The sequence below is a fragment of the Sus scrofa genome, chromosome 1 (genome assembly GCF_000003025.6).
Source record: "Sus scrofa isolate TJ Tabasco breed Duroc chromosome 1, Sscrofa11.1, whole genome shotgun sequence".
In the NCBI taxonomy this organism is placed as follows: domain Eukaryota; kingdom Metazoa; phylum Chordata; class Mammalia; order Artiodactyla; family Suidae; genus Sus; species Sus scrofa.
The window spans coordinates 80,135,563-80,144,140 of record NC_010443.5 but is presented as its reverse complement, the minus strand read 5'-3'; the positions used below and the strand labels follow the sequence as shown (position 1 = coordinate 80,144,140).

General features: G+C 36.5%; 1 protein-coding gene across 4 annotated transcripts in view; it reads left to right on the top strand.

The window, feature by feature from the left end:
• HS3ST5 (heparan sulfate-glucosamine 3-sulfotransferase 5) overlaps window positions 4,001-8,578 on the top strand; it is a 183,656-nt gene continuing 179,078 nt past the window's right edge. For all 4 annotated transcript variants that reach the window (XM_021073391.1, XM_021073400.1, XM_021073406.1 and 1 more), the window contains exon 1: window positions 4,001-7,979. The gene's annotated coding sequence lies outside the window, so the exon portion shown is untranslated. The remainder of the gene's footprint in view (window positions 7,980-8,578) is intronic.

The following is an 8,578-nucleotide window of genomic DNA, read 5'->3' as shown; positions in this document are numbered from 1 at the left end:
GAACTTTCCTTTGATAAGATTAGCTGGAAGAATCATGCCTCTGAAATTTTTCTGTCAGACAGACTTAAGGAAAATACACCACCATGCTGTGAAGTTATATAAATTAACACATGAATTTCCTACATTTCTCAGTAGTTAGCCTCCCTGCCTTCTACCCAAAATAAGTTTGTCTTTGATTTTTGTGAAGAGTTTTTGAATCATATTTGTAACTTTCATTTTATCTACGTCAAAAAGACATCTTCAATCCATTTAGCGTATGTAGACCCATTTTTAAAGTCATCGTATAAAGTGTGTGTAACTCACTTCCTGAGAAACAGTCTGAGAAAAGAGATCTGATAACACAGGCCCATAGTTAGCGGTGTTGAAGGTAGAGATAGCGAAACATGTGCCTGTTCTTTTGACATCTATCTTTTCTGTGTGTGTATATCTGTTGAACTCATCAAGGTCTAAAATATTCCAATTCAGCATAAAATTGCGGTACCAGTTGTCATATGGCATATATTTTATCCTGTGCAGAGATGGAAAAGCATATCGAAATGCATCATGCCTGTGCTCAGAAGTAATGCAAATTTTCTATCTTGCCAGTGCCAGAAATAAATGAAAACGATAGTAGATAAAGGCTAGAAACATTTTTCTCTTTTGTACTCATGCAAAATTTTGTAAGTAGTGATCAGCATCACATATTAAGCATGCACTGTAAGCCAGACATCTTGATGGGCAGAGGAATATTGAAAGCATAGTTCCTGCTCTCAACTCTTATTAATCAAATAAACAAATGCAGTTTAAAGTAGTTGATAGTTGGGAGTTCCCATTGTGGCTCAGTGGAAATGAACTCTACTAGTATCTGTGAGTATGCAGGTTCCATCCCTGGCCTCACTCAGTGGGTTAAGGATCTAGCGTTGCCCTGAGCTATGGTGTAAGTCGCAGACATGTCTTGGATCCCTTGTTCTTGTGGCTATAGCATAAGCTACAGCTGCAGCTCTGATTCCACCACTAGCCTGGGAACTTCCATATGCCGCAACTGTGGCCCTAAAAAGCAAAAAAACAAAAAAAAAATTTTTTAATTTAAAAAATCCAATAGTTGATAATCAAGAAACATTGAAATAAAAACCTCCCGAGTATGTTCTATGTTTATGAGTAGAGCTATATATATTCACAGTTTTTTCAACCCATTACAAGTCTCCCCTAAGGACTTATATACCTAATTACTAGTTGAATTGAGTTTCTGTGTCTGCAAATGGGTGTTACCTTATGCGAATTATGTATGATTTGTACTAATTATCTCCATGGTGCCAAGGATAGAGAAAATCATAAGTAGCAGATGCTTTAATGATTGTTTTTATTAAAAGCCCGAAGAAATGCCTGTCATAGAACCGAAGAGTAGAGCAGATAAGTTATCACAAGGAGCAGGTAGATGGAATCCAAAATGAGCCCCATACTGCCCTGATGGAATTCACCACTGCTCGCAGTATGAGCCTCCACAGTACCAGCCTGAGAATTGGACTCAAGGAGGCTGTCTCATTCTGATCAGACTCTCAAGGGACTGAAGTACCTGAACTAGGTGGTCAGCTCCTGAATGGGGAAACATTCTACTAGTCTGTCCAAAAGGGAGCTGATCACAAACATGGTTGTAAAGGATGTGCCATTCAGACCAAAGGGGAGTGTAAGGAATCTTCTGAAGATGGGACTTCTCCAGTTTCCAGAAGGACATAAGTTCATGGTCCATGCTGGCAATGTCTGATTCCTGGATTTTCTCTTTTGCATTCTCAAAACTAGTAGCAGTCAATCCATATTCCACGGAACTCTAGGGTTCTGTGTAAGGATTTTGTGGGAGATGGATCCTCTTATAAAGAAAAAACAGAAGTTGAGTTACTGCTCTCTCTAGCCATCCCCTCCTTGTTATGATACAATTTTAGCTTCTCTAGTTATTTCCAAGTCCTTTCTCCTTATAATGACATTATTTCCAGGTCTCCTTAATGGACTTTTGGGAGTTCCCAAACTCTCAGCCACTCTTTTATTGGGATAATCACAGAAGGTCCATCATCTAGGGATAATCATGGAGGTCTCATGTGTAGCTGTTACTTATTTCATTCTCATCATACAGTATTATTTTTCTTGTTTCCCTAGAAGTTTTCAAAATTATAAGTAAGAACTTTACTTTTTATTAATAGGAGCTGTTAAAGGGTACTCTATATCTTTGAGCCAGAGGTAGAGAACTAAAACTTCTTGTATTTCTATGCAATATTGAAGGGAAAAGTACATAAATTGTACACAAATAGGCAAACCTGTAATCTTTTTTTTAGCACTCAGAAACATCTCTAATCCATGTTTTTGGTTTTTTTTTTTTTTTTTTTAAACTTCACTACTTGCATTATAGAATGGCTATGACATCAGCTGGCAGTCTCATATTCTTAAAGGAATCAATTTTTAAAGAAATACAAAAGGTTTGTACTAGCATTTTAGAATATATGTCAGTTTTCATGGAAAAGGAGGACAAACCCAATCTTGCCGAAGGATTCAGAAATTAACAACAAAAAGAAAAGTTTAACAAGTGAAATATCATACACCTGAAATTATTTTTCCTTATATAGAAAGAAGCATATATAAAGAGGCAGAGCACAAAATCCTTTCATCAGGCAGTTAAGCTCATTTTTTTATTTATATGAAAATAAGCAGAATAAACAGGACCACTTCAGCCTATCCCTCGAAATTTAAGTTACAGGAGAAAAGAATTGACTATACCCTGTTGGAATTTCTTATTTTGCTTGAAAAGCAGTTGAATGTTAAATCAGGAATCACTAGTATCCTAAAATCACTTTTAATACCTTGGGGGAAAAGTATAAAATACTTGCGCTCTGATTTTTAGGACAATTATTTGTAGGTAGTCATTCTCAAAATGCATTTTGTGCAGGAGGGTTCCTTTAAAATTTTGTTTTGCCCTTCCTTTTTTTTTTTTTTTTTTTTTTTTAATTTTACAAACTCCCAAACAGATTCAATACCCTAAGAATACTAGAAGATATTTTTAAGAGAACAACAAGTCTACAGAAGCCCAAAGGCAATTACTGCTTGTGCAAATATGCCTTAGGCAAACTTGAGCTAGTATTTAAGAAATGGGAGGTTAAGCTTGCTCAAGAATTTTATTCAGGCACAAAATATGCCTATTCTTAAATTTTTTGGACTCTCCTCCTCTGGATCCCTTCAATGCTAATTCCATCTACAAGTCTTCAAGTTAGAAAACATTATCTGGCCACAACTAATACAGTCAGAAGCCTTCGAGAAACATGCCCCCTGTGTCACCTGTTTAAAACACTTAAGCTTCACTGCTTCATTACCTTCAGACTCCAGTGCATGTTTCTATTTTAGGTTACCCTATGAAATCTCTTATTTAGGGTAATAGCAATAGCATGGGCTAAATTTCATCCCTACCTTGGGATCTCTACAGTTCTCTTTGCTCTCTTCAGGTAAATATGCAGTAACTAGGAATTAATTGGTACTTGGGATCACTATTTTCCAAAATAATTAATCTCTGCTCAAAAAGACTTCAGTTGTTCATTATTTAAAATTCTGAATTTTTGCTTATACTTTTCAAAGATGAAAGATTTCTAAAGAGAAATATTTGAAGTGAAAATAGCAAACATCATATGTACGTCCACAAAGGGCTTATCTGAAGGTGTTCTGTGGCATACTGAAGAACAGCTCCTTTATAATTAATCTGTGCAAATACTGTAGAATTATGATCAGAAACAAGTTTCCCATTTTTACTTACATTTTTTGACAGTATAATAGTATAGTTCTCTTCATTTTCTTTTCCTTTTTTTTTTTTGGTCTTTTTGTCTTTTCTGGGGCCGAACCCGCGGCATATGGAGGTTCCCAGGCTACAGGTCTAATCAGAGCTGTATCCTCCGGCCTACACCAGAGCCACAGCAACGCGGGATCCGAGCCGCATCTGCGACCCATACCACAGCTTACTGCAACGCTGGATCCTTAACCCACTGAGCGAGGCCAGGGATCGAACGCTGAACCTCATGGTTCCTAGTCAGATTCGTTAACTGCTGAGCATGATGAGAATTCCTCTTTGTTCATTTTTAATCTTATCCTTTTAAAAAGGAATCAGAGTAGAAATATCAACATCAACAAAATTGAATACCTTCTGAACCCCTAATACCTAAATAACATTCTGCTACATTGTACAAAGAAATAGGACCTTTCTTTGCCTTCAGTGTGCTTACAGGAATCAGAAAATATAATATATAGGAAAAAATAAAAACACAACTTGGTTCATGGTTCAAGAGTTATTGCAAAGAAATTGTTCATTCAACAAATATTTGTTGAGTGTTTACTATGTGCCAAGTACTCTGCTAAATGCTGGGTGTTTTTAAAATGAGGATATTTAAAAACAAAAATTGTCACTTTCCTCCAGGGAGATGAGGATAGAGACATAGGGATTGGGTGATACAAGACCTTGTTCTTTATCCTAAGAACAATAGGAAGGCATTGAAGGCTTTTAAACAAGGAATTGATATGATCAGTTGTGTATTTTTAAAAGATCACTCTAAATGCCATGAGTAGAATATAGTGGAGGGAAACAAAATGTGAGATTAGAGGCAGGAAAAAAAAAAAAAAAACATGCAGTGTTCTAGGCAACAGACGAGGTCTTAGTGCTGGTGGTGATGGGAGTAGTCGTAGTGATTATAGTGGAGGAGAAAAGGAAAGAAGAAGATAAAGAAAGGGGACAAAATGTGTAGATTTGAACCTTATTTCAACAAATACAATCAAAAGGATTTGCTAATCAGATACTAGGGCTAAGGGGGAAAAGAAGGATTAAATCTACTGTGATTCCTTTTTTAAGACTTTACTTTTTGGCATGTCTAATGATGGCTGATGATGCTGTTTACAAAAATAGGGACACTGGAAGAAAGATGTATTTGAGAGGAAGGTTTTTGTGAGTCAAGTTATGGAAAAATTCAAGTTGAGGAGCCTTCAAGACATTTAAGTTGAGATAACAACTATATAGTTAGAAATAAAAAATCTGGAAATAAGAGAAGAAAATGTTAAGCTAAAGATAAAACTTGAGATTCATCAGCAAATGAATATATACTTTATGAATGATATACTTTATGAGCTTTCTTATTAATATATACAGTAGAAAATAAAGTGGTTTAGATTAGCATTTTCTCACTATGAATGAGATGAGTCTGGAAACATTTCATGAGGGAGAGGGCTGGATTATGAAAAGAGATAAGAACATAGATAAGAAGAGAGGGCAAGGTGGACAGGACATAGATAAGAAGAGAGGGCAAGGTAGACAGGATAAGAACATAGAACATAGATAAGAAGAGAGGGCAAGGTAGACGGGAATGAAATGGCAGGAACACAATAAAAATGTAAATAGGTAGATTGCAGATATTTTTGTTGTGAGCAATAGAGATGCCAACCTCACTGGCTTAATCCAAAAAAAAAAAGTAATTATAAATTCACACAAAACTGAAGAGTTCAGGGTATGCTACCTGCAGGCAAGGCTCTGTCTGGGGGTGAAATAAGCTCAGAACTTAGATCATCTTGTTCTATTCTCCAGCTATTTCCTTGGTGTTGACTTAAGTTCTGACAGGCTCTCCTCTGATAATCCCAAAATGGTTGCCAATAGTTCCAGACACTACATGTCTATAAGTTCACATCCAGCAAGAAAAACACCTTTTTTTTTTTTTTTTTAACATAGCAGAGCAACGAAAAGCCCAGAATGGAGATCATTGACCTATTGAGGTTTTATGGTGATCTCTAACATAGGTAAATATTGAAATACACAGATTATTTAAATTAGTCAGGGTACATCTCTGAAGCAAAAACAGATCCTCCCACCAAACTACCCAGAGTACCGGGGAAGGGGGACAGGAAATCTAGAAGTAGTTATAAGGAGTCTTAAATACCAAGTGAAGGACTTGGTTCTTAATCCAGTAGACCAAACAGAGTTCTTGTATTTTGAACAGGAGAGGGATCCAATGAAATAGTTCAAGAAATTAAGTCTTAGGGCAACTATGATACATATAGCAATGTTTAAAAAAAAAGAAAAAGAGAACTGTTAAAGAGACTATAGCAAGAATCTAGGAAAAAGACAGTGAAACCCAGACTGTGACTGAGTAAGCAACATTGATGAAAGGAAGATAGTAATGAAGTAATAGATGTGAACAATATTTAAGATGAAGAATCCACAGGACTGAGCAAGATAATAAGAATGAACTTTACAGTGGAACTTCAAATTCTTCCACTAAGATTTTCACTGATGTGATAGCTTTGGTGCTGAGGCAAAAATGAGATTCTTTCTTTTAACTACTGTAATACTGGATTCTTCTTCCAAACTAAGCTCTGAGCTAGACTTTTCATTTCATTTCATTTTGCTCTAATGAGTTACCACCACCTGTGATCCATCATCCCCTACACTACTCAACTTTCCTAGGATTCGAAAGAAGGCAAGTTCCAACCTGTCAGAATGAAAGCTGTCCTTGATTCTACAGAATGAAAACTTGCAGGTTACTTTGCAATGTATAAAGATGGATATCTCTACAATCATAGCAGTGACACTTACTTTTTAACAAGTGTTTTTTGAGCATTTTGTCAACCGGCAATCGTTTGGTTAGCAAGCAACAGAAAACCCAATGGCTTAAGCAAGTGCAATTCCAAAGGAAGCCATTAGTAGTGGTGGTTCAGCTGCTGCAGTAACAGGGCTGATATTGTGTTTCTCTGGACTTCCACTGTGTTTTACATCGTGGTAAAAAGGTGACTGCTCTACCTCCAAGTATCATAGACTCATTCAAGGCAAGCAATTGTATGGGAAAGAGAAGAGGGACAGGAATCTTTCTGTTCATCAGTAAAGCAAATTTCTGCCTAGATTTCATACCCAGTGTACTTCTTATATTTTATGAGCCAGAAAGGGGTCACATAACCTCTCTTATCAGAAAGGGAGACTGGGAGAGTAAACATTTGTGACTATTGTCTATTATGAGACATAGCCAGGAAGAAAAAAGTTGGAAATGGCTTTTGGGTGGCCAAACCATTGGGTCTTCATGAAAACCATTTTATAGTATACTCTGTGCTTACATGTATATTCTGATTTTGTACTTGACTTTGCCTTTATCTGTGTATATTGCTTCCTCTACCCTTTAGGAGAATACGACTTTTAAAAATGGATGTTTTTTCCCAGTAGCCACTACTAACACCTGCTTAACTCATTCATCAAAGAAGTTAAAAATTTTTGGTTTCCCTGAGTAGGCAATGCATACTGATTAGCAAAGGATATTATTTTTATTTATGTCTAATTATCTTGGCAGGTATTACCCATGTGAAAGAAAATATAGCAAAAGTACAGATGATTCCACAGGGATTTAGTAAAAGTATCACATTTTGTCTTTTATTAAGAGTGATAGGGTCTCATTTAAGGATATATTTTCAAGAGACCTCATCCACCTTGACTTAGGAAGAAATTCAGCCCCAAAATGTAGCACCTGCATATCAAAAACGAAATTAGTAATTATACCACTTGATGCAATGTTTAGAAAAAATAGTCAATTAAAGCAATATGAATTCAGCCAGAAGCCTCTGCAGGCAGCAGCATCATGCAATTCTGACTTCACAACGACATGAAATTTTAAATGACAACTGTGCTAAATCAGGGAGCAGCAAACCCAGGCCAAGTTTAAATTTAGTAACACTGCTAGTTTACTGAAAATAACCTTCTCCATAGCAGATTCTCTATGAATTTCAGGTGACCGACTACTTGTTTTCTCTTTTGTCCAGAGGTAATCAGATACCCAGAGGCTACAGCGCGATGTCTTCCCTTCTCAATGGCATTTCTGGTGTCCACCTCAGGAGTCTCCTTGGCCAGCCTTGAAACACTTGGAAATTAAACAGAGAAGCCACTGCATATATCCTGGAAAATCTCCATCCTGTGTGTTCAGAACTCTCTGAATAAGCATAAGGATTTGAAGGTAAGAGAATTTTGGAAGTCACATTCTTGTGTAACTCTGAATTACCTCAAAAGTGCACATTTCATATATTTTAATAAAATATACAGAAGTAAAAGCAGCTATAGAATATAAGGAAAATAGCCAGCTGTGTGCAGTTCTGCCACAGAGGAAAGGGAAATAAAATACAAAGTCTGAAAGTTGTTATACTTCATGCAAATATAAATACAAATGAGGTTCAGTGGTTGTCTTGATATCTGATAATCAGTTTCACAGAAGAAAGTGCGACAGACAGTGGTCCTCCAATTTTAGTATGTGTAAGAATCACATGGAGGGGAGAGGTAGGTTCTTAAAATACTGATTCCTGGGCCTCTTTCACAGAGAGTTAGATTCAGTAGGTCTGGGATATGGTCCAGGAATCTGGATTTTTACAGCTACTCACCCCTAAATGATCCTGATGAAGGTAGGTGCTGGGCTTTGAGAAACACCAGAAGTTGGCATTCAAAATAATATACTTCTACTTTTCAAATAGTATTTAAAGCAGTTTTATATTGTTTGTTTCCTTCAGTCACAAGAATAAGTAAGGAAGGCATATTTTTTAAATAATCACTGCTCCTTTTTTG